The sequence below is a fragment of the Ranitomeya variabilis genome, chromosome 2, assembly GCF_051348905.1.
Source record: "Ranitomeya variabilis isolate aRanVar5 chromosome 2, aRanVar5.hap1, whole genome shotgun sequence".
NCBI lineage: Eukaryota > Metazoa > Chordata > Amphibia > Anura > Dendrobatidae > Ranitomeya > Ranitomeya variabilis.
Genome location: NC_135233.1, coordinates 477,284,681 through 477,310,137, shown reverse-complemented (window position 1 = coordinate 477,310,137; position 25,457 = coordinate 477,284,681). Strand labels below are relative to the sequence as shown.

Below are 25,457 nucleotides of genomic sequence, written 5' to 3'. Positions count from 1 at the left end.
AGAAATTGCCTCAGAAACCAGCCCATTATAAACGTATAGGAAAATTTCTCCATTGAAACGCATTGAAAGACTTTTTTCAAACACAAATTGCGCAAAAACTACAAATCCGATCGACACGAAAAATACTTAGCACACCTCTCAGGAACGCTGGCTTCGAAATGACACCTCACTGGAGTCTGTGAGTTTAGCGGTTCGGGCCGCATTACGTGCGGACTGAATAATAAGAATAAGAAGAAGTTTACCACGGTGGAATAACAGTATAGTGCTTTGTTCCAAAGCACTATAACTAGATGGGTATTTCCTGAAGGAACTACAGATAGTGCTTTGGAATGGTGCCCGGGCTGCCCCTGTAAGACTTTCACACTTGGGTGCCCCTCAGGCGCTGGTTTGGTGGTTGTAGCCCCTCAGGGTTGAGGCCACTCTGGGTCCGATTTGGTGGGCGGGGTCACTCTGGGTCGTATTTGGTGGGCAGGGCCACTCGGTCCGATTCGGTGGGCGGGATCACTCTGGGTCCTAATCGGTGGGCGGGGTCACTCTGGGTCCGATTCGGTGGGCGGGGTCACTCTGGGTCCGATTCGGTGGGCGGGGTCACTCTGGGTCCGATTTGGTGGGCGGGGTCACTCTGGGACCCATTTGGTGGGCGGGGTCACTCTGGGACCCATTTGGTGGGCGGGGTCACTCTGGGACCCATTTGGTGGGCGGGGTCACTCTGGGACCCATTTGGTGGGCGGAGTCACTCTGGGACCCATTTGGTGGACGGGGTCACTCTGGGACCCATTTGGTGGGCGGGGTCACTCTGGGTCTGACTTGGTGGGTGGGGTCACTCTGGGACCCATTTGGTGGGCGGGGTCACTCTGGGACCCATTTGGTGGGCGGGGTCACTCTGGGACCCATTCGGTGGGTGGGGTCACTCTGGGACCCATTTGGGGGGCGGGGCCACTCGGTGTCAGATTTAGGGGGCGGGGCCACTCAGTGCACTTACTTTTCACACACGGGACGAGAGGGTGTCATAGTCACTTTATTCTGATATTTGACTTTGATAAATGATCATGTCCCAAAATGGACACCGTACATTTGCATAGCTGCCATCTTTGGAAGGTCAAGTTGGAAGTAATGGAAAGTTTGCCATTATTTCCTATGGGAATTTATTTTTTTTAAATGCAATTTTTTAAAAAACTACAAATCGTATCGACATGAAAAAAACTTAGCACACCTCTCGTGGACGCTGGCTTCGAAATGACACCTCACTGTTTTCTGTGCGTGCAGCGGTTCGGACCCCATTAATTGCAGAAAAAAACTGAATAATAATAAGTTTACCACGTTCGGATTACAATAATAATACTAGATGGGTATTTCCTGAAGGAACTACAGATAGTGCTTTGGAATGGTGCCCGGGCTGCCCCTGCAAGACTTTCACACTTGGGTGCCCCTCAGGCGGTCCGATTTGGTGGGTTGGGTCAATCTGGGTCTGATTTTGTGGGCGGGGTAAATCTAGGTCCGATTCGGTGGGCGGGGTCACTTTTGGTCCGATTCTGTGGGCGCGGCCACTCTGGGTCCGATTCGGTGGGCGGAGCCACTGTGGGTCCGATTTGGTGGGCGGGGCACCTTAGGGACCAATTTGGTGGGTGGGGTCACTCGGTCCGATTTGGTGGGCTGGGCACCTCAGGGTCTGATTTGGTGGGCTGGGCACCTCAGGGTCCGATTTGGTGGGTGGGGTCACTCTGGGTCCGATTTGGTGGGCGGGGTCACTCTGGGCCCGATTTGGTGGAAGGGGTCACTCTGGGTCCGATTTGGTGGAAGGGGTCACTCTGGGTCTGATTTGGTGGAAGGGGTCACTCTGGGTCCGATTTGGTGGGCGGAGCCACTCTGGGTCCGATTTGGTGGGCGGGGTCACTCTGGGTCTGATTTAGGGGGCGGGGTCACTCTGGGTCCGATTTGGTGGGCCGGGCCCCTCGGGGTCCGATTTGGTGGGCCGGGCCTCTCGGGTTCCGAATTGGTGAGCGGGGTAATCTACTATCTAATTATCTAAGGGCACTTCCGTCTTTCTGTCTCACAACACCGCTACGTCATCATCTCGTGAGACCGCAATGCACTCTTGGGACCGGAGCGCGCAACAAGCATCGGGTACCGGCCACTCCAGGTGCAACAAGCATCGTGTACCGGCCGCTCTAGGAGGTGCAACAACCATCAGATACCGGCCGCTCCAGGAGGTGAGTATGTAACTTTTTTATTTTAATTCTTTTTTTTTTTAACAGGGATATGCAGTATACTATGTGACTGGACAATATACTACGTGACTGGGCAGTATAACTACGTGGCTCTGCGCTGTATACTGCGTGGCTCTGTGCTGTATACTGCGTGGCTCTGCGCTGTATACTACGCGGCTCTGCGCTGTATACTACGCGGCTCTGCGCTGTATACTGCGTGGCTCTGCGCTGTGTACTGCGCGGCTCTGCGCTGTGTACTGCACGGCTCTGCGCTGTGTACTGCGCGGCTCTGCACTGTGTACTGCGCGTTCTGCGCTGTATACTGCGCGGCTCTGCGCTGTATACTGCGCAGCTCTGCGCAGCTCTGCGCTTTGTACTGCGCGGCTCTGCGCTATATACTGCGTGGCTCTTCGCTGTATACTACGCGGCTCTGCGCTGTGTACTGCGCGGCTCTGCGCTGTGTACTGCGCGTGTCCGTGCTGTGTACTGCGCGTGTCTGCGCTGTATACTGCGGGGCTCTGCGCTGTATACTGCGGGGCTCTGCGCTGTATACTACGCGGCTCAGCGCTGTATACTGCGCGGCTCTGCGCTGCATACTGCGTGGCTCTACGCTGCGTACTGCGCGGCTCTGCGCTGTATACTGGGTGGCTCTGCGCTGTGTACTGCGCGGCTCTGTGCTGTGTACTGTGCGGCTCTGCACTGTGTACTGCGCGGCTCTGCGCTGTGTACTGCGCGGCTCTGCGCTGTGTACTGCGCGGCTCTGCGCTTTATACTGTGCGGCTCTGCGCTCTGTACTGCGCGGCTCTGCGCTGTGTACTGCGCAGCTCTGCGCTGTATACTGCGCGGCTCTGCGCTGTGTACTGCGCGGCTCTGCGCTGTGTACTGCTCGGCTCTGCGCTGTGTACTGCGCGGCTCTGCGCTGTGTACTGCGCGGCTCTGCGCTGTGTACTGCGCGGCTCTGCGCTGTGTACTGCGCGGCTCTGCGCTGTGTACTGCACGGCTCTGCGCGGTATACTGCGCGGCTCTGCGCTTTATACTGTGCGGCTCTGCGCTCTGTACTGCACGGCTCTGCGCTGTCTACTGCGCGGATCTGCGCTGTGTACTGCTCGGCTCTGCGCTGTGTACTGCGCGGCTCTCCGCTTTATACTGCGCGGCTCTGCGCTTTATACTGCGCGGCTTTGCGCTGTGTACTGCATGGCTCTGTGCTGTGTACTGCGCGGCTCTGCGCTGTGTACTGCACGGCTCTGCGCTGTGTACTGCATGGCTCTGCGCTTTATACTGCGCGGCTCTGCGCTGTGTACTGCACGGCTCTGCGCTGTGTACTGCGCGGCTCTGCGCTGTGTACTGCACGGCTCTGCGCTTTATACTGCGCGGCTCTGCGCTGTGTACTGCACGGCTCTGCGCTGTGTACTGCGCGGCTCTGCGCTGTGTACTGCGCGGCTCTGCGCTTTATACTGCGCGGCTCTGCGCTTTATACTGCGCGGCTCTGCGCTGTGTACTGCGTGGCTCTGCGCTGTGTACTGCGCGGCTCTGCGCTGTGTACTGCACGGCTCTGCGCTTTATACTGCGCGGCTCTGCGCTGTGTACTGCACGGCTCTGCGCTGTGTACTGCGCGGCTCTGCGCTGTGTACTGCACGGCTCTGCGCTTTAAACTGCGCGGCTCTGCGCTGTGTACTGCATGGCTCTGCGCTGTGTACTGCGCGGCTCTGCGCTTTATACTGCGCGGCTCTGCGCTGTGTACTGCGCGGCTCTGCGCTGTGTACTGCGCGGCTCTGCGCTGTGTACTGCACGGCTCTGTGCTTTATACTGCGCGGCTCTGCGCTGTGTACTGCACGGCTCTGCGCTGTGTACTGCGCGGCTCTGCGCTGTGTACTGCACGGCTCTGCGCTTTATACTGCGTGGCTCTGCGCTGTGTACTGCACGGCTCTGCGCTGTGTACTGCGCGGCTCTGCGCTGTGTACTGCGCGGCTCTGCGCTTTATACTGCGCGGCTCTGCGCTGTGTACTGCGCGGCTCTGCGCTGTGTACTGCGCGGCTCTGCGCTGTGTACTGCACGGCTCTGCACTGTATACTGCGTGGCTGTGCAATATACTACGTGGACATGCATATTCTAGAATACCCGATGAGTTAGAATCGGGCCACAGTCTAATAATCATAAGACTACGGATAGTGGTTTGGAATTGTGCTGTACTGTCACTTTAAGAGCTGATATTATCTGACAAAACTTGTGACCTGGTGAGCTGATGTAGATTTCATAGGCGTTGGCATAGTAACTGTGTCTGACTGCGCATATCAATGAGCTAATCAGCCAGGTGGCAGTTATTTTTAGAAATTGCCTCAGAAACCAGCCCATTATAAACGTATAGGAAAATTTCTCCATTGAAACGCATTGAAAGACTTTTTTCAAACACAAATTGCGCAAAAACTACAAATCCGATCGACACGAAAAATACTTAGCACACCTCTCAGGAACGCTGGCTTCGAAATGACACCTCACTGGAGTCTGTGAGTTTAGCGGTTCGGGCCGCATTACGTGCGGACTGAATAATAAGAATAAGAAGAAGTTTACCACGGTGGAATAACAGTATAGTGCTTTGTTCCAAAGCACTATAACTAGATGGGTATTTCCTGAAGGAACTACAGATAGTGCTTTGGAATGGTGCCCGGGCTGCCCCTGCAAGACTTTCACACTTGGGTGCCCCTCAGGCGGTCCGATTTGGTGGGTTGGGTCAATCTGGGTCTGATTTTGTGGGCGGGGTAAATCTAGGTCCGATTCGGTGGGCGGGGTCACTTTTGGTCCGATTCTGTGGGCGCGGCCACTCTGGGTCCGATTCGGTGGGCGGAGCCACTCTGGGTCCGATTTGGTGGGCGGGGCACCTTAGGGACCAATTTGGTGGGTGGGGTCACTCGGTCCGATTTGGTGGGCTGGGCACCTCAGGGTCTGATTTGGTGGGCTGGGCACCTCAGGGTCCGATTTGGTGGGTGGGGTCACTCTGGGTCCGATTTGGTGGGCGGGGTCACTCTGGGCCCGATTTGGTGGAAGGGGTCACTCTGGGTCCGATTTGGTGGAAGGGGTCACTCTGGGTCTGATTTGGTGGAAGGGGTCACTCTGGGTCCGATTTGGTGGGCGGAGCCACTCTGGGTCCGATTTGGTGGGCGGGGTCACTCTGGGTCTGATTTAGGGGGCGGGGTCACTCTGGGTCCGATTTGGTGGGCCGGGCCCCTCGGGGTCCGATTTGGTGGGCCGGGCCTCTCGGGTTCCGAATTGGTGAGCGGGGTAATCTACTATCTAATTATCTAAGGGCACTTCCGTCTTTCTGTCTTACAACACCGCTACGTCATCATCTCGTGAGACCGCAATGCACTCTTGGGACCGGAGCGCGCAACAAGCATCGGGTACCGGCCACTCCAGGTGCAACAAGCATCGTGTACCGGCCGCTCTAGGAGGTGCAACAACCATCAGAAACCGGCCGCTCCAGGAGGTGAGTATGTAACTTTTTTATTTTAATTCTTTTTTTTTTTAACAGGGATATGCAGTATACTATGTGACTGGACAATATACTACGTGACTGGGCAGTATAACTACGTGGCTCTGCGCTGTATACAGCGTGGCTCTGTGCTGTATACTGCGTGGCTCTGCGCTGTATACTACGCGGCTCTGCGCTGTATACTACGCGGCTCTGCGCTGTATACTGCGTGGCTCTGCGCTGTGTACTGCGCGGCTCTGCGCTGTGTACTGCACGGCTCTGCGCTGTGTACTGCGCGGCTCTGCACTGTGTACTGCGCGTTCTGCGCTGTATACTGCGCGGCTCTGCGCTGTATACTGCGCAGCTCTGCGCAGCTCTGCGCTTTGTACTGCGCGGCTCTGCGCTATATACTGCGAGGCTCTTCGCTGTATACTACGCGGCTCTGCGCTGTGTACTGCGCGGCTCTGCGCTGTGTACTGCGCGTGTCCGTGCTGTGTACTGCGCGTGTCTGCGCTGTATACTGCGGGGCTCTGCGCTGTATACTGCGGGGCTCTGCGCTGTATACTACGCGGCTCAGAGCTGTATACTGCGCGGCTCTGCGCTGCATACTGCGTGGCTCTACGCTGCGTACTGCGCGGCTCTGCGCTGTATACTGGGTGGCTCTGCGCTGTGTACTGCGCGGCTCTGTGCTGTGTACTGTGCGGCTCTGCACTGTGTACTGCGCGGCTCTGCGCTGTGTACTGCGCGGCTCTGCGCTGTGTACTGCGCGGCTCTGCGCTTTATACTGTGCGGCTCTGCGCTCTGTACTGCGCGGCTCTGCGCTGTGTACTGCGCAGCTCTGCGCTGTATACTGCGCGGCTCTGCGCTGTGTACTGCGTGGCTCTGCGCTGTGTACTGCTCGGCTCTGCGCTGTGTACTGCGCGGCTCTGCGCTGTGTACTGCGCGGCTCTGCGCTGTGTACTGCGCGGCTCTGCGCTGTGTACTGCGCGGCTCTGCGCTGTGTACTGCACGGCTCTGCGCGGTATACTGCCCGGCTCTGCGCTTTATACTGTGCGGCTCTGCGCTCTGTACTGCACGGCTCTGCGCTGTCTACTGCGCGGATCTGCGCTGTGTACTGCTCGGCTCTGCGCTGTGTACTGCGCGGCTCTCCGCTTTATACTGCGCGGCTCTGCGCTTTATACTGCGCGGCTTTGCGCTGTGTACTGCATGGCTCTGCGCTGTGTACTGCGCGGCTCTGCGCTGTGTACTGCACGGCTCTGCGCTGTGTACTGCATGGCTCTGCGCTTTATACTGCGCGGCTCTGCGCTGTGTACTGCACGGCTCTGCGCTGTGTACTGCGCGGCTCTGCGCTGTGTACTGCACGGCTCTGCGCTTTATACTGCGCGGCTCTGCGCTGTGTACTGCACGGCTCTGCGCTGTGTACTGCGCGGCTCTGCGCTGTGTACTGCGCGGCTCTGCGCTTTATACTGCGCGGCTCTGCGCTTTATACTGCGCGGCTCTGCGCTGTGTACTGCGCGGCTCTGCGCTGTGTACTGCGCGGCTCTGCGCTGTGTACTGCACGGCTCTGCGCTTTATACTGCGCGGCTCTGCGCTGTGTACTGCACGGCTCTGCGCTGTGTACTGCGCGGCTCTGCGCTGTGTACTGCACGGCTCTGCGCTTTAAACTGCGCGGCTCTGCGCTGTGTACTGCATGGCTCTGCGCTGTGTACTGCGCGGCTCTGCGCTTTATACTGCGCGGCTCTGCGCTGTGTACTGCGCGGCTCTGCGCTGTGTACTGCACGGCTCTGCGCTTTATACTGCGCGGCTCTGCGCTGTGTACTCCACGGCTCTGCGCTGTGTACTGCGCGGCTCTGCGCTGTGTACTGCACGGCTCTGCGCTTTATACTGCGCGGCTCTGCGCTGTGTACTGCACGGCTCTGCGCTGTGTACTGCGCGGCTCTGCGCTGTGTACTGCGCGGCTCTGCGCTTTATACTGCGCGGCTCTGCGCTGTGTACTGCGCGGCTCTGCGCTGTGTACTGCGCGGCTCTGCGCTGTGTACTGCACGGTTCTGCACTGTATACTGCGTGGCTGTGCAATATACTACGTGGACATGCATATTCTAGAATACCCGATGAGTTAGAATCGGGCCACAGTCTAATAATCATAAGACTACGGATAGTGGTTTGGAATTGTGCTGTACTGTCACTTTAAGAGCTGATATTATCTGACAAAACTTGTGACCTGGTGAGCTGATGTAGATTTCATAGGCGTTGGCATAGTAACTGTGTCTGACTGCGCATATCAATGAGCTAATCAGCCAGGTGGCAGTTATTTTTAGAAATTGCCTCAGAAACCAGCCCATTATAAACGTATAGGAAAATTTCTCCATTGAAACGCATTGAAAGACTTTTTTCAAACACAAATTGCGCAAAAACTACAAATCCGATCGACACGAAAAATACTTAGCACACCTCTCAGGAACGCTGGCTTCGAAATGACACCTCACTGGAGTCTGTGAGTTTAGCGGTTCGGGCCGCATTACGTGCGGACTGAATAATAAGAATAAGAAGAAGTTTACCACGGTGGAATAACAGTATAGTGCTTTGTTCCAAAGCACTATAACTAGATGGGTATTTCCTGAAGGAACTACAGATAGTGCTTTGGAATGGTGCCCGGGCTGCCCCTGCAAGACTTTCACACTTGGGTGCCCCTCAGGCGGTCCGATTTGGTGGGTTGGGTCAATCTGGGTCTGATTTTGTGGGCGGGGTAAATCTAGGTCCGATTCGGTGGGCGGGGTCACTTTTGGTCCGATTCTGTGGGCGCGGCCACTCTGGGTCCGATTCGGTGGGCGGAGCCACTCTGGGTCCGATTTGGTGGGCGGGGCACCTTAGGGACCAATTTGGTGGGTGGGGTCACTCGGTCCGATTTGGTGGGCTGGGCACCTCAGGGTCTCATTTGGTGGGCTGGGCACCTCAGGGTCCGATTTGGTGGGTGGGGTCACTCTGGGTCCGATTTGGTGGAAGGGGTCACTCTGGGTTTGATTTGGTGGAAGGGGTCACTCTGGGTTCGATTTGGTGGGCGGAGCCACTCTGGGTCCGATTTGGTGGGCGGGGTCACTCTGGGTCCGATTTGGTGGGCGGGGTCACTCTGGGTCCGATTTGGTGAGCCGGGCCCCTCGGGGTCCGATTTGGTGAGCGGGGTAATCTACTATATAATTGTCTAAGGGCACTTCCGTCTTTCTGTCTCACAACACCGCTACGTCATCATCTCATGAGACCGCAATGCACTCTTGGGACCGGAGCGCGCAACAAGCATCGGGTACCGGCCACTCCAGGTGCAACAAGCATCGTGTACCGGCCGCTCTAGGAGGTGCAACAACCATCAGATACCGGCCGGTCCAGGAGGTGAGTATGTAACTTTTTTATTTTAATTCTTTTTTTTTTTTTTAACAGGGATATGCAGTATACTATGTGACTGGACAATATACTACGTGACTGGGCAGTATAACTACGTGGCTCTGCGCTGTATACTGCGTGGCTCTGCGCTGTATACTGCGTGGCTCTGCGCTGTATACTACGCGGCTCTGCGCTGTATACTACGCGGCTCTGCGCTGTATACTGCGCGGCTCTGCGCTTTGTACTGCGCGGCTCTGCGCTATATACTGCGTGGCTCTTCGCTGTATACTGCGCGGCTCTGCGCTGTGTACTGCGCGGCTCTGCGCTGTGTACTGCGCGTGTCCGTGCTGTGTACTGCGTGTGTCTGCGCTGTATACTGCGCGGCTCTGCGCTGTGTACTGCGCGGCTCTGCACTGTGTACTGCACGGCTCTGCGCTGTATACTGCGGGGCTCTGCACTGTATACTGCGGGGCTCTGCGCTGTATACTACGCGGCTCTGCGCTGTATACTGCGCGGCTCTGCGCTGTATACTGCGTGGCTCTACGCTGTGTACTGCGCGGCTCTGCGCTGTATACTGCGCGGCTCTGCGCTGTATACTGGGCGGCTCTGCGCTGTGTACTGCGCGGCTCTGCGCTGTATACTGCGCGGCTCTGCGCTGTGTACTGCGCGGCTCTGCGCGGCTCTGCGCTGTGTACTGCGCGGCTCTGCGCTGTGTACTGCGCGGCTCTGCGCTGTGTACTGCGCGGCTCTCCGCTTTATACTGCGCGGCTCTGCGCTGTGTACTGCGCGGCTCTGCGCTGTGTACTGCGCGGCTCTGCACTTTATACTGCGCGGCTCTGCGCTTTGTACTGCGCGGCTCTGCGCTGTGTACTGCGCGGCTCTGCGCTGTGTACTGCGCGGCTCTGCGCTGTGTACTGCGCGGCTCTGCGCTGTGTACTGCGCGGCTCTGCGCTGTGTACTGCGCGGCTCTGCGCTGTGTACTGCGCGGCTCTGCGCTGTGTACTGCGCGGCTCTGCGCTTTGTACTGCGCGACTCTGCGCTTTGTACTGCGCGGCTCTGCGCTGTGTACTGCGCGGCTCTGCGCTGTGTACTGCGCGGCTCTGCGCTGTGTACTGCGCGGCTCTGCGCTGTGTACTGCGCGGCTCTGCGCTGTGTACTGCGCGGCTCTGCGCTGTGTACTGCGCGGCTCTGCGCTGTATACTGCGTGGCTCTGCGCTGTGTACTGCGCGGCTCTGCGCTGTGTACTGCGCGGCTCTGCGCTTTATACTGCGCGACTCTGCGCTGTGTACTGCGCAGCTCTGCGCTGTGTACTGCGCGGCTCTGCGCTGTGTACTGCGCGGCTCTGCGCTGTGTACTGCGCGGCTCTGCGCTTTATACTGCGCGACTCTGCGCTGTGTACTGCGCGGCTCTGCGCTTTATACTGCGCGACTCTGCGCTGTGTACTGCGCGGCTCTGCGCTGTGTACTGCGCGGCTCTGCGCTGTGTACTGCGCGGCTCTGCGCTTTATACTGCGCGACTCTGCGCTTTGTACTGCGCGGCTCTGCGCTGTGTACTGCGCGGCTCTGCGCTGTGTACTGCGCGGCTCTGCCCTGTATACTGCGTGGCTCTGCGCTGTGTACTGCGGGGCTCTGCGCTTTATACTGCGCGACTCTGCGCTTTGTACTGCGCGGCTCTGCGCTGTGTACTGCGCGGCTCTGCGCTGTGTACTGCGCGGCTCTGCGCTGTGTACTGCGCGGCTCTGCGCTGTGTACTGCACGGCTCTGCGCTTTATACTGCGCGACTCTGCGCTTTGTACTGCGCGGCTCTGCACTGTATACTGCGTGGCTCTGCGCTGTGTACTGCGTGGCTCTGCGCTTTATACTGCGCGACTCTGCGCTTTGTACTGCGCGGCTCTGCGCTGTGTACTGCGCGGCTCTGCACTGTATACTGCGTGGCTCTGCGCTGTGTACTGCGCGGCTCTGCGCTGTGTACTGCGCGGCTCTGCGCTTTATACTGCGCGACTCTGCGCTTTGTACTGCGCGGCTCTGCGCTGTGTACTGCGCGGCTCTGCACTGTATACTGCGCGGCTCTGCGCTGTGTACTGCGCGGCTCTGCGCTTTATACTGCGCGACTCTGCGCTTTGTACTGCGCGGCTCTGCGCTGTGTACTGCGCGGCTCTGCGCTGTGTACTGCGCGGCTCTGCGCTGTGTACTGCGCGGCTCTGCGCTTTATACTGCGCGACTCTGCGCTTTGTACTGCGCGGCTCTGCGCTTTATACTGCGTGGCTCTGCGCTGTGTACTGCGTGGCTCTGCGCTGTGTACTGCGCGGCTCTGCGCTGTGTACTGCGCGGCTCTGCGCTTTATACTGCGCGACTCTGCGCTTTGTACTGCGCGGCTCTGCGCTGTGTACTGCGCGGCTCTGCGCTGTGTACTGCGCGGCTCTGCGCTGTGTACTGCGCGGCTCTGCGCTGTGTACTGCGCGGCTCTGCACTGTATACTGCGTGGCTGTGCAATATACTACGTGGACATGCATATTCTAGAATACCCGATGAGTTAGAATCGGGCCACAGTCTAATAATCATAAGACTAAGGATAGTGGTTTGGAATTGTGCTGTACTGTCACTTTAAGAGCTGATATTATCTGACAAAACTTGTGACCTGGTGAGCTGATGTAGACTTCATAGGCGTTGGCATAGTAACTGTGTCTGACTGCGCATATCAATGAGCTAATCAGCCAGGTGGCAGTTATTTTTAGAAATTGCCTCAGAAACCAGCCCATTATAAACGTATGGGACAATTTCCCTATTGAAACGCATTGAAAGACTTTTTTCAAACACAAATTGCGCAAAAACTACAAATCCGATCGGCACGAAAAATACTTAGCACACCTCTCAGGAACGCTGGCTTCGAAATGACACCTCACTGGAGTCTGTGAGTTTAGCGGTTCGGGCCGCATTACGTGCGGACTGAATAATAAGAATAAGAAGAAGTTTACCACGGTGGAATAACAGTATAGTGCTTTGTTCCAAAGCACTATAATTATTATCCCGGGCAAGGGGTGACACCTGCTGCAATCCTTATATCCTGCAATACTGCTGCCATTGTACTGGGATCCTAGAAAGTTACGCCACAGGGAAGACAGTGGAGGGGAGAAATACGGAAACGGGTCTTTGGTACTTATCCGTCACTTAGTAAATCACAATCTTCCATCTATGGCCTGAGGAAAATGCTGGTCTTGTTTGGCAGCGAAGGGAAGGACACATCTGCCGGTGAGACGACTGCTCTGCTCCAGTGATCGGCTGCAACTGGTGCGATTGGAAGATGGAACTATGTAATCAGGGAGAACGCGATGATGTCATAAGAGACGATAGAAGCCCAGGACGAGCACAGCAATATCTCCTGCAGCAGCAATTCATTATTTTCACTGCATTGAAAACATTGTAATATGTTTTATAATCTGGAATAAATATTTATTTAGAGGTAACTCTCGATTAAACTCTTTCCCACTAAATATAACTATGGCACAATCACTATATCATTAATGACAAAATGTATGTACCGTACACTAAATATATATATAGCTGATTCTGGTACTAATAGTATTGAGAGCTCGTTTTATCTGATGTATAGATAAGATTCTGCTATATACCGTATACAGTGATATAAAAGATTACATGATTACTACCTGCAGCCACCACTAGAGGGAGCATAAGAGCTACTGGAATAAAGCTATACATTACACATAATGTCTATACACCATATATACACTATACTGACAAATGCACATACATTGCATACATTGGTATTGTTATGCCCCGCACCTATATATTCTGTATATACACAAACCGACCAAATATACGCTACTTACAGATGGATATAGACTTTATAGACCCTGTTCACACATATCTGCATATTCACACATCCCTTGATATACACTGCACTCATACATACTCACCTCTAAATACACTGTATAAACACATAAACCACTTATAAGTACATGTACGATGTATCTAATATATAAAGCTGAATGTGTATGTGTGTATGTGTGTGTGTATGTATATATGTGTGTATGTCCGGGATTGGCATCTGCACCGTCGCAGCTACAGCCACAAAATTTTGCACAGTCACACGTCTGGACCCCGAGAGCGTCATAGTCACCTTTAAATACACTGCATAAACACATAAACCACTTATAAGTACATGTATATATATATATATATATATATATAAATATATGTGTCAAAGACACACAATACACATACATCCTTACCTGTCACTTAGTAAATCCCATTCTTCCATCTGTGGCCTGGAGAAAATGCTGGTCTTGTTTGGACACATCTACCAGTGAGACGACTGCTCTGCTCCAGTGATCGGCTGCAACTGGTGCGAATGGCGGAGGGAGCTATGGAATAAGGGAGAACAAGATGATGTCATAAAGAGGTGCTGATGTCATAAGAGACGATAGAAGCCCAGGACGAGCACAGCAATATCTCTTATAGAAATGCATTATGTTCACTGCATTGAAGATATTGTAATATGTTTTATAATCTGGAATAAATATTTATTTAGAGGCTTCTCTCTGATAAAACAACCACCCCTAATATCCACAACACAGGATGAGCCCCAGAATTACTGCTATTGTGCACATGATAAACTCTTTAACTATGGACATCCTGGTACTAAGGCGACATGACGGTTACTGGCAGCCTCCAGTAGAAGGAGCGCGGGTGCGAGCAGCATAAAGCAGTACATTACATGTTCCCGTGTAAACACCGGGCTGTAGAGGGCGCAATTGGAAAAAAAATAAACAAACTCACCAACTGTTGTGCGCCAGAGCCACCACCAGGCTCCTCCCTCCGGCACAGGAATGGCCGTGACGCAGGCGGTCCCTGACACCGCTCTCTGCCCGCCCCCGACACCGCTCTCTGCCCGCCCCCGGCCGTCAGTACCTCCCTGCTGTGTCAGCACCGCCCAGGACAGAAGATCAGGCGCTCTGCTTGTTACCTCAGCAGGACACAGGCTACTTCTGGCCGTAAGGCCTCTTTCACACTTCCGTCTTTTTCCTCCCATCGAAATCCGTTGAGTTTTGAAAAAACAGGATCCTGCAAATTTTTCTGCAGGATCCTGTTTTTTCCAATAGACTTGCATTAGCGACGGATTGTGACGGGTGGCCATCCGTTTCATCCGTCGTGCACTGGATCCGTCAGAAAATATCAGTCCGTCGTGCGGAGAAAACGTTCAGAGGAACGTTTTTTCTGCACGTCGGAAAATCGCTCCGTGACGGGTCCTGCGCTGCTCGTCATCGGCTATAATTGAATCCAACGACGTATCCCGTTTTTTCACTCTGAGCATGCCTGGAAGGATTTTCAAGTCAGGCAAAAATATCTCTCTCTCTCTCCAGAATTCAGGCACTTCCTCATTCGACGGATCCGTCAAGAAACTGGATGCGTTGGATCCGTTTTTCTTTATTGTCGTGACATCCATCGATACGTCACAACAACGCATTGTGACGGTCGATGAACAACGGAAGTGTGAAAGAAGCCTTAGAGGTCGGTGTCATGCAGGGGACGTCAGGCAGAGTTATGACATTACTGCACTGGCCAGAGTCGACTGAGACGTGACGGTGCACCCGCAGCCTGGAGTAGGGGGAGCATAAAATATTTTATTTTTTTCCTATGTTATTTGTCCACTAACTGGGAGGGACATTATATTATATGGGTCTGTGGGGATACTATAATATATGTGGGTGTGTGGGGACATTATATTATATGTGGGTCTGTGGGGACATTATAATCTATGTGGGTCTGTGGGGACATTATATTATATGTGGGGATATTATATTATATGTGGGTCTGTGGGGACAGTATATTCTATGTGGGTCTGTGGGGACATTATATTATATGTGGGTCTGTGGGGGACATTATATTACATGTAGGTCTGTGGGGACATTATAATCTATGTGGGTCTGTCGGGATATTTTATCATATGTGGGTCTGTTTGGACATTATATTCTATATGGGTCTGTGGGAACATTATATTACATGTGGTGCTGTGCGGACAATATATTATATGTGGGTCTGTGGGAACATTATATTATATGTGGGTCTGTGGGGACATTATAATCTATGTGGGTCTGAGGGGATATTTTATCATATGTGGGTCTGTTTGGACATTATATTCTATGTGGGTCTGTGGGGGACATTATATTATATGTGGTGCTGTGTGGACAATATATTATATGTGGTGCTGTGTGGACAATATATTATATGTGGTGCTGTGTGGACATTATATTATATGTGGTGCTGTGTGGACATTATATTATATGTGGTGCTGTGTGGACAATATATTATATGTGGTGCTGTGTGGACAATATATTATATGTGGTGCTGTGTGGACAATATATTATATGTGGTGCTGTGTGGACATTATATTATATGTGGTGCTGTGTGGACAATATATTATATGTGGGTCTGTGGGGACATTATATTATATGTGGGTCTGTGGGGACATTATAATCTATGTGGGTCTGTGGGGATATTTTATCATGTGGGTCTGTGTGGACATTATATTCTATGTGGGTCTGTGGGAACATTATATTACATGTGGTGCTGTGTGGACAATATATTATATGTGGGTCTGTGAAATACATATCATATGTGGGTCCTTTGCGGACATTATATTCTATATGGGTGTGTGGGGGACATTATATTATATGTGGTGCTGTGTGGACAATATATTATATGTGGGTCTGTGGGGACATTATAATCTATGTGGGTCTGTGGGGACATTATATTATATGTGGGGATATTATATTATATGTGGGTCTGTGGGGACAGTATATTCTATGTGGGTCTGTGGGGACAGTATATTCTATGTGGGCAGGGGTGGGATTCAAATTTTTAACAACAGGTCCTCTAAGTCGCGGCGGCCGGAATTTTGGCCACGCCCATTTTCAATAACCCCGCCCATACTAATAAGCCACGCCCAGTGGCACGATTCTCCAGACTCTGGGAGTCTGGAGAGTAAAAAAAACCTCTCAGGGTGATTGGCAAAAACCTGGCCATAGTATGAGAGGTAAATTAAGGAAGTGGAAAATCCCTTTAATGTCTGTTTGAAATCTCAATTTTATTGGAGGAAATAATTTGCATAGATTTTAGGACTTATTGAACATGATGTAAAAATCTGCAATAAGTTATGGATTTCTTCTCAATTCCAACCTAAGCAAAGGGACGTTACAAAAGTGAAATACAACCTGCAGTGAACACGACCATGGATAGAGTGGGAATTCATGCTGTTAGGATGGGCATGCCACAATGTAAAAGCTGCTAATAATTTCCATACATCTATTACACCCACAGAATAGGTGATAACTTGCTGACCGGGGGGGTCCGGCCCCTGGGACTCTCACTGAACCTGAGAAGGTGGCTGTGACATGCCCCGACAGAATGGCGTGGTGGCGACCCATGCATGCCACCCCTCCACACATTGGCTATGGGACTGATGCAGAAAGCTGAATGCTGTTCTCCTGAGGACTGGCTAATAACTTGGATTGTTGAGTTTAACCCTTTAAAGTTCTGTTCACATTGATGTTCGGACACTCCATCTGACTGTTCTGTTTAAGGAACAAACAGAATAAGTGATCCGCTGTATCAGGTATGCCAGTGGAGACGAGAGAGGCCTCATTGATAGTTATGGGGTTTGTTTGGATTTGGTTTCTTAAGGACTTTTTTCTGTTCTAAAAAAAACCAGACCCAATCATGATCACTGGGGCCACTCTGTCAACAATGAGCACGAAGGATGCAGCAGATCACGTATTCCATTTATTGGTCCCTAAGACAGAACAGACGCCGGGAATGTCGGCGCACCATGTGATCAGAGCCTTATTATAGGAAGATGGCAGACGCCCCCGTGCATTGCAGCTTGCGGAGTGCGGGCAGTGTAGCTGCACATCACATATTACCCGAACGACAGATGATTATCATGGATGCATTGTATACACCGTATCACCAAGCACAACCATCATTAGCCTGCAGCGAGGCAAAAGCATCATCCATACGGCGGAGAACAACAACTGCAACCACCGGTATAACCAGATACGTACACTCGTCAGTCTATCTACACAACATCAATATACAGGTCCGCTAGACACCTGCACATACGGAGGTCTGTAACTGGGGGCACTGACATTTCTCCACTTCCTGTCACTAACCCCAATGAAGAAAACTACCATCAGTTTCTCCCTAGAATGGAATGGCTGCTACCAGAGAACAGTAGAGCATGAAGGCCAGATCCTGCACACAGTGTGGAGAGGAGCACAGGCAGCCATCTTACATGATGCGGACAGTGATCGGCACAGCTGCAGGACAGGAGAGGTAACTAGTGACAGATCTGCTGCCATCACCATCATTACCAGGGGACGCTCCGCTCAGGGTCTTCTCCGCCCGGTGACAGCTGCGGCCCGAAAGGTGTGAAGCCCCCGTTCCTTGCGGTAGATCAAGGCCTCGCCGCTCGTACAGTCAGCGGCTGCATCCTCGGCAGGGTCCGGACCCCGGCCCTTGCAGGCTCCGCTGCGCAGCTGTTGTGGGTCCAAGCACTGACGTCTGTTACGTCATCACCCGGCGCGGGCTCTGGCGCATTGGTTGGAACGGTTGGCAGCGGGAGGGGACAGAGCCGTGCGCTGCCTGCTGTAGGCATGCGACCCCGGAGCGGCAGCCCGTCACGTGCCTGCTGTCAGTTGCTATGGCCCCGGGGGCGTGGCAACCATTTTCAATTACCGGAACGCTGGCAGATAGAAATTTTAGTAAACGGCTGCCCCGTACCGGGTCGTACCGGCTGAATCCCACCCCTGTATGTGGGTCTGTGGGGACATTATATTATATGTGGGTCTGTGGGGGACATTATATTACATGTGGTGCTGTGTGGACAATATATTATATGTGGGTTTGTGAAATACATATCATATGTGGGTCCTTTGCGGACATTATATTCTATGTGGGTGTGTGGGGACATTATATTATATGTGCATACCTCCCAACTTTTGAAGAAGGCAAAGAGTGACAAAGTCTGTGGCAGGCTATGCGCGCAGCAGCAAATTTTAGGCCACGCCTCTGACTACACCCATTTCACAACTAGTCACACCCATATCCATGCCCCAACCACACACATTTAGCACTGCTGATCACACTGGGTCTTCCAGCATGACAGTGACCCAAAACATACAGCCAAGGCAACAAAGGAGTGGCTCAAAAAGAAGCACATTAACCCCTTTCTGACCTCGGGTGGGATAGTACTTCTGAGGTCAGATCCCCTGCTTTGATGCGGGCTCCGGCGGTGAGCCCGCATCAAAGCTGGGACATGTCAGCTGTTTTGAACAGCTGACATGTGCCCGCAATAGCGGCGAGTTGAATCGCGATTCACCCGCTGCTATTAACTAGTTAAATGCCGGTGTCAAACGCTGACAGCGGCATTTAACTACCGCTTCCGGCCATCGGGACGGAAATGAGCGCATCGCTGACCCCCATCACATGATCGGGGGTCAGCGTTGCGTCGGCATGACAACCATAGGACTCCTTGAGACCTCTATGGTTGTTGATGCCGGATTTCTATGAGCGCCACACTGTGGTCGGCGCTCATAACAATGCAGTAATTCAGCTACATACACTGTGTGCAGAATTATTCGTCAAGTTGTATGTTGATCACATGATACTTTTTATACATGTTGTCCAACTCCAAGCTGTTCAGGCTTGAGAGCCAACTACCAATTAAGTAAATCAGGTGATGTGCATCTCTGTAATCAGGAGGGGTGTTGTCTAATGGCATCAAAACCCTATGTAAGGTGTGCTTAATTATTAGGCAACTTCCTTTCCTTTGGCAAAATGGGTCAGAAGAGAGATTTGACGGGCTCTGAAAAGTCCAAAATTGTGACATGTCTTGCAGAGGGATGCAGCAGTCTTGAAATTGCCAAACTTTTGAAGCATGATCACCGAACAATCAAGTGTTTCATGGCAAATAGCCAACAGGGTTGCAAGAAGCGTGTTGGGCAAAAAAGGCGCAAAATAACTGTCCATGAATTGAGGAAAATCAAGCGTGAAGCTGCCAAGATGCCATTTGCCACCAGTTTTGCCATATTTCAGAGCTGCAACGTTACTGGAGTAACAAAAAGCACAAGGTGTGCGATACTCAGGGACATGGCCGAGGTAAGGAAGGCTGAAAAACGACCACCTTTGAACAAGAAACATAAGATAAAACGTCAAGACTGGGCCAAGAAATATCTTAAGACTGACTTTTCAAAGGTTTTATGGACTGATGAAATGAGAGTGACTCTTGATGGGTCAGATGGATGGGCCAGAGGCTGGATCAGTAAAGGGCAGAGAGCTCCACTCCGACTCAGACGCCAGCAAAGTGGAGGTGGGGTACTGGTATGGGCTGGTATCGTCAAAGATGAACTTGTGGGACCTTTTCGGGTTGAGGATGGAGTGAAGCTCAACTCCCAGACCTACTGACAGTTTCTGGAAGACAACTTTTTCGAGCAGTGGTACAGGAAGAAGTCGGTATAGTTCAAGAAAAACATAATTTTCATGCAGGACAATGCTCCATCACATGCCTCCAACTACTCCACAGCGTGGCTGGCCAGTAAAGGTCTCAAAGAAGAAAATAATGACATGGCCCCCTTGTTCACCTGATCTGAACCCCATAGAGAACCTGTGGTCCCTCATAAAATGTGAGATCTACAGGGAGGGAAAACAGTCCACCTCTCGGAACAGTGTCTGGGAGGCTGTGGTGGCTGCTGCACGCAATGTTGGTCGTAAACAGATCAAGCAACTGACAGAATCTATGGATGGAAGGCTGCTGAGTGTCATCATAAAGAAAGGTGGCTATATTGGGCACTAATCTTGGGGGGTTTTGTTTTTGCATGTCAGAAATGTTTATTTCTAAATTTTGTGCAGTTATGATGGTTTACCTGGTGAAAATAAACAAGTGCGATGGGAATATATTTGGTTTTTATTAAGTTGCCTAATAATTCTGCGCAGTAATAGTTACCTGCACAAACAGATATCCTCCTAAGATAGCCAAATCTAAAAAAAAACACCCCAACTTCCAAAAATATTAAGCTTTGATATTTATGAGTCTTTTGGGTTGATTGAGAACATAGTTGTTGATCAATAATAAAAATAATCCTCTAAAATACAACTTGCCTAATAATTCTGCACACAGTGTAGGAGCAATCTGAGCTTCGCTCCTATGTAGCAGAGCCGATCGAGTTGTGGCAGCTTCTAGACTCCCATGGAGACTATTGCAGCACGGCAAAAGTAAAAAAAAATGTTTTAAAAAAAATATGGAAAAAATGAAAAAAAAATATAAAAGTTTAAATCACCCCCCTTTCGCCCCTTCAAAATAAAACAATAAAAAAATCAAATATACACATATTTGGTATCGCCGAGTTCAGAATCGCCCAATCAATAAAAAAAAGGATTAACCTGATCGCTAAATGGCGTTGCGAGAAAAAAATTAGAAAAATAGAAACGCCAGAATTACGGTTTTTTTGGGCGCTGCGACATTGCATTAAAATGCAATAACGGGCAATCAAAAGAACGTATCTGCACCAAAATAGTATAATTAAAAACGTTAGCTCGGCATACAAAAAGTAAGCCCTCACACAACCCAAGATCACGAAAAATAGAGACGCTACAGGAATCGGAAAATGGCGCAAACTTTTTTTTTTTTAGCAAACTTTGTATCTTTTGTTTCACCACTTAGATAAATAAGAACCTTGACATGTTTGGTGTCTATGAACTTCCAATGACCTGGACAATCTTAATGGCAGGTCAGTTTTAGCATTTAGTGAACCTAGCAAAAAAGCCAAACAAAAAACAAGTGTGGGATTGCACTTTTTTTGCAATTTCACCGCAGTTGGAATTTTTTCCCCCGTTTCCTAGTACATGACATGCTAAAACCAATAATGTTATTCAAAATACAGCTTGTCCTGCAAAAAATAAGCCCTCACATGGCCATATTGACGGAAAAATAAAAGAGTTATGGCTCTGGGAAGGAGGGGAGCGAAAAACGAAAACGAAAATACCCCGGGTCATGAAGGGGTTAAGGTCATGGAGTGGCATAGCCAGTCTCCAGGCCTTAGTCCCACAGAAAACTTATGGAGGGAGTGGAAGCTCCGAGTTTCCAAGCGACAGCCTCAAAATCTTTATGATTTAGAGATGATCTGCAAAGAGGAGTGGACCAAAATTCCTCCTGACGTCTGCGCAAACCTCACCATCAACTACAAAAAACGTCTGACTGCTGTGCTTTCCAGCAAGGGTTTTGTCACCAAGTATCAAATCTTGTTTGCCAGAGGAATCAAATATCTCTCTACAAAATGCAAATACATTTACATAATTTAAACAATGTGATTTTCTAGATTTTATTTGTGATATTCTTTCTCTCAATGTTAAAATAAACCTACTCTTAAAATTATATCCTGTTCATGTCTTTGTCAGTGGGTAAACTTATAGAATCAGCAAGGGATCAAATAGTTATTTCTTTCACTGTATGTCGATGTGAGTGCACCCGTAAAGGGGTTGTCCACCACTCAGATATCCCCTTCTCAATTAATATATTTCACCTTGCCGGCATTGTGTCAGCATTATTGGTGCCAGGTCTCACATGATACTATCTCACGTGAGCCGTGCAGCCAATCAACGGGCGCTCCCCTCTCACTTCCTTTAAACATAACTTACATCCAGAAAGACAAAACAAATGTAAGAACAGACAAAATCCTCCAATGCTAATTTTCACAATATAAAAGTAATTTTATTGAAATAAATGATTAGAAAAACATAAAAAAATTGGAAATGCAACCTAGCCACACAAGTGATGGAAAAAGCAAACACTGGACGTGAGGGTAAGGGCCCCTTTCCACTTGTGAGGAAAACGGACGAGTGCAATCCGATAAAAAATCGGATTGCACTCGGACCAATGTTAGTTAATAGGTGTCTTTTCATTTGCGATTTTTTTCTCAGCCGAAATCGGACTGAGAAAAATCTGGATCGGCTGAGAAAAAAATCGCAGCATGCTGCGTATTGCTGCGATTCTCGGACAAGACTCGCCAATGCAAGTCAATGGGTGCGAGAAAAAAAATCGCACAGCACTCGCACCATGCGAGTTCTGTCCGATTTTTACGCACCGGTGTCCTTTGAAAAGCCGGCAATTCAGCGCGGTGTACAGTAAAATCACACTGACAGGTTAGAATAGAGTAGATATATACACATAGAATAGGTATATATACATATATATATATATGTCAGTGAGACATCTATATATGTATATTTATATTTAATGCAGCGCTAGATAGCATAAAAGCCGCTAATTCAATTGACGACTTTTGCTCTCTCTTTCACAAACCCGACAGGATATGAGACATGGTTTACATACAGTAAACCATCTCATATCCCTTTTTTTTTGCATATTCCACACTACTAATGTTAGTAGTGTGTATGTGCAAAATTTGGCCGCTGTAGCTGCTAAAATAAAGGGTTAAATGGCAGAAAAAATTGGCGTGGGCTCCCGCGCAATTTTCTCTGCCAGAGTGGTAAAGCCAGTGACTGAGGGCAGATATTAATAGCCTAGAGAGGGTCCATGGTTATTGGCCCCCCCTGGCTACAAACATCTGCCCCCAGCCACCCCAGAAAAGGCACATCTGGAAGATGCGCCTATTCTGGCACTTGGCCACTCTCTTCCCACTCCCGTATAGCGGTGGGATATGGGGTAATGAAGGGTTAATGTCACCTTGCTATTGTAAGGTGACATTAAGCCAGATTAATAATGGATTGGCGTCAATTATGACACCTATCCATTATTAATCCAATTGTATGAAAGGGTTAAAAAAACACACACATTATTAAAAAGTATTTTAATGAAATAAACACACAGGTTGTTGTAATATTTTATTGCTCTCTCAATCCACCTGAAGACCCTCGCTTGGCAAAATAATAAACCAACAATATACATACCTTCCGTAGATCTGTGACCTCCCACGATGTAAATCCATCTGAAGGGGTTAAAATATTTTACAGGCAGGAGCTCTGCTATAATGCAGCTGTGCTCGTGCCTGTAAACCCCGGGGAATGAAGGTAATGTAGGTCAATGACCTATAGTTACCTTCAGTCGCGGTGAGGCGCCCCCTGCTGGATGTCCTCATATGACGTCGAGCGTGGGAAAAAGTTCCCAGGCTGCAGTTCATAAGGACATCCAGCAGAGGGCGCATCACCGTGACTGAAGGTAACTATAGGTCATAGACCTGCATTACCTTCATTCCCTGGGTTTTACAGGCACGAGCACAGCTGCATTATAGCAGAGCTCCTGCCTGTAAAATATTTTAACCCCTTCAGATGGATTTACATCGTGGGAGGTCACAGATCTACGGAAGGTATGTATATTGTTGGTTTATTATTTTTCCAAGCGAGGGTCTTCAGGTGGATTGAGAGAGCAATAAAATATTACAAGAACCTGTGTGTTTATTTCATTAAAATACTTTTTAATAATGTGTGTGTGTTTTTTTAACCCTTTCATACAATTGGATTAATAATGGATAGGTGTCATAATTGATGCCTCTCCATTATTAATCTGGCTTAATGTCACCTTACAATAGCAAGGTGACATTAACCCTTCATTACGCCATATCCCACCACTACACGGGAGTGGGAAGAGTGGCCAAGTGCCAGAATAGGCGCATCTTCCAGATGTGCCTTTTCTGGGGTGGCTGGGGGCAGATGTTTGTAGCCAGGGGGGGCCAATAACCATGGACCCTCTCTAGGCTATTAATATCTGCCCTCAGTCACTGGCTTTACCACTCTGGCGGAGAAAATTGCGCGGGAGCCCACGCCAATTTTTTCCGCCATTTAACCTTTTATTTTAGCAGCTACAGCGGCCAAATTTTGCACATACACACCACTAACATTAGAAGTGTGGAATATGCAAAATAAAAAGGGATATGAGATGGTTTACTGTATGTAAACCATGTCTCATATCCTGTCGGGTTTGTGAAGGAGAGAGCAAAAGCCGGCAATTGAATTAGCGGCTTTTATGCTATCTAGCGCTGCATTAAATATAAATATACATATATAGATGTCTCACTGACATATATATATGCATATATACACATTCTATGTGTATATATCTATTCTATTTTAACCTGTCAGTGTGATTTTACTGTACACAGCACTGATTTGCCGGCTTTTCAAAGGACACCGGTGCGTAAAAATCGGACAGCAGTACGGATGTCATACGGATGTTGCGATAAAAAAATTGCATGACACTCACATGACACTCGCACGATTTTCCTCCGTTTTTTCGGTCCGTTAATCGGACCATTTTTTCTCTCGCAAGTGGAAAGGGGCCCTAAATCTGTAAACTGGATGGAATAATACAGGGTAACGTACATCCTCCTACAGACAGTCTAAAGTACACATCTGGTAACTCTGTAACTATAGTAAAGTAGTACATGGTGTAGTACATCCAATAGTGATCATAGTGATCATATAAGTAATCTGAAGTAAAATATGGAGATTAAATAAAGTGCATAGTGCATCCGAATTAAATTAGGTCTAGAAATGCATAATATATGGAACAGATGATCCTGCACAATGGAAAATAGATAAATCCATATATTGGCACAATACTGTATAAATTATATATTAATTATATCCGTTTTCATCTGAAGGTGAGGAAATAGCAAGAATAGTTATCATATAGTAAAATCATTTGAAATATAGAGCAGCTTTCAAAGGAAAACAGGGAAACAATGTGCACAACATAAGTCCAGATAGTCAAATACACCAATGTCAATGCAGAGTGGAAATACCAGGAGCAAATATAAATCACTTGTCTGTAGTCACATACCAGTGTACCCATTGATGCGCGTTTTGATGTTCTATCTTCTTCAGAAGGGGTGCATAGGCTTCCCAAAGGATTGGACCTATTTATACAGGAGACCAAGCTCAAATTACTTCTCTAGTTGAGAGCACCTGTCAGACCGGAAGTGACCAGCGCCATCTTGGATCAGTGTGCCCAGGAAGTGCCCGTGACGTCATGTCGTCATGGCGACGAGTGCATGCGGCCCCGTGCACGTGCTCCGGCAGTATCCATGGCGTCAGATTGTCATAGCAATAAGTTGTTTCACTGGCTGGAAATACCTGTCAGCCCTCGGAATCCGCGCCGACCGGAAGTAGTCTGCGTCATCTTAGATTAGTATGCCATGGAAATGTCCGTGGTGTCAGGTCGCCATGACAACAACTTCGCAAGCGCAGTGCAGCGTGCCCAGGAAGGGACCGTGGCGTCAAGTTTTCATAGCAACAAATGTGCATAACATCACTGTGCTGGGGGTGTATCCCATCTGATACGCATAGTCACAGAACCATCTAGCGCAATGGAACACCTCC

The 25,457-nt window shown here is 50.1% G+C and overlaps 1 long non-coding RNA gene across 1 annotated transcript; it reads right to left on the bottom strand.

The window, feature by feature from the left end:
• Positions 1–12,071: 12,071 nt before the first annotated feature.
• LOC143809629 (uncharacterized) lies at positions 12,072–25,022 on the bottom strand. Its single transcript, XR_013222356.1, has 3 exons — positions 24,919–25,022; positions 13,298–13,429; positions 12,072–12,354 (listed from the first exon to the last, which is right to left on the bottom strand). It is a non-coding gene; the product is annotated as an uncharacterized LOC143809629 (long non-coding RNA).
• Between the last annotated feature and the right edge of the window lie 435 nt (positions 25,023–25,457).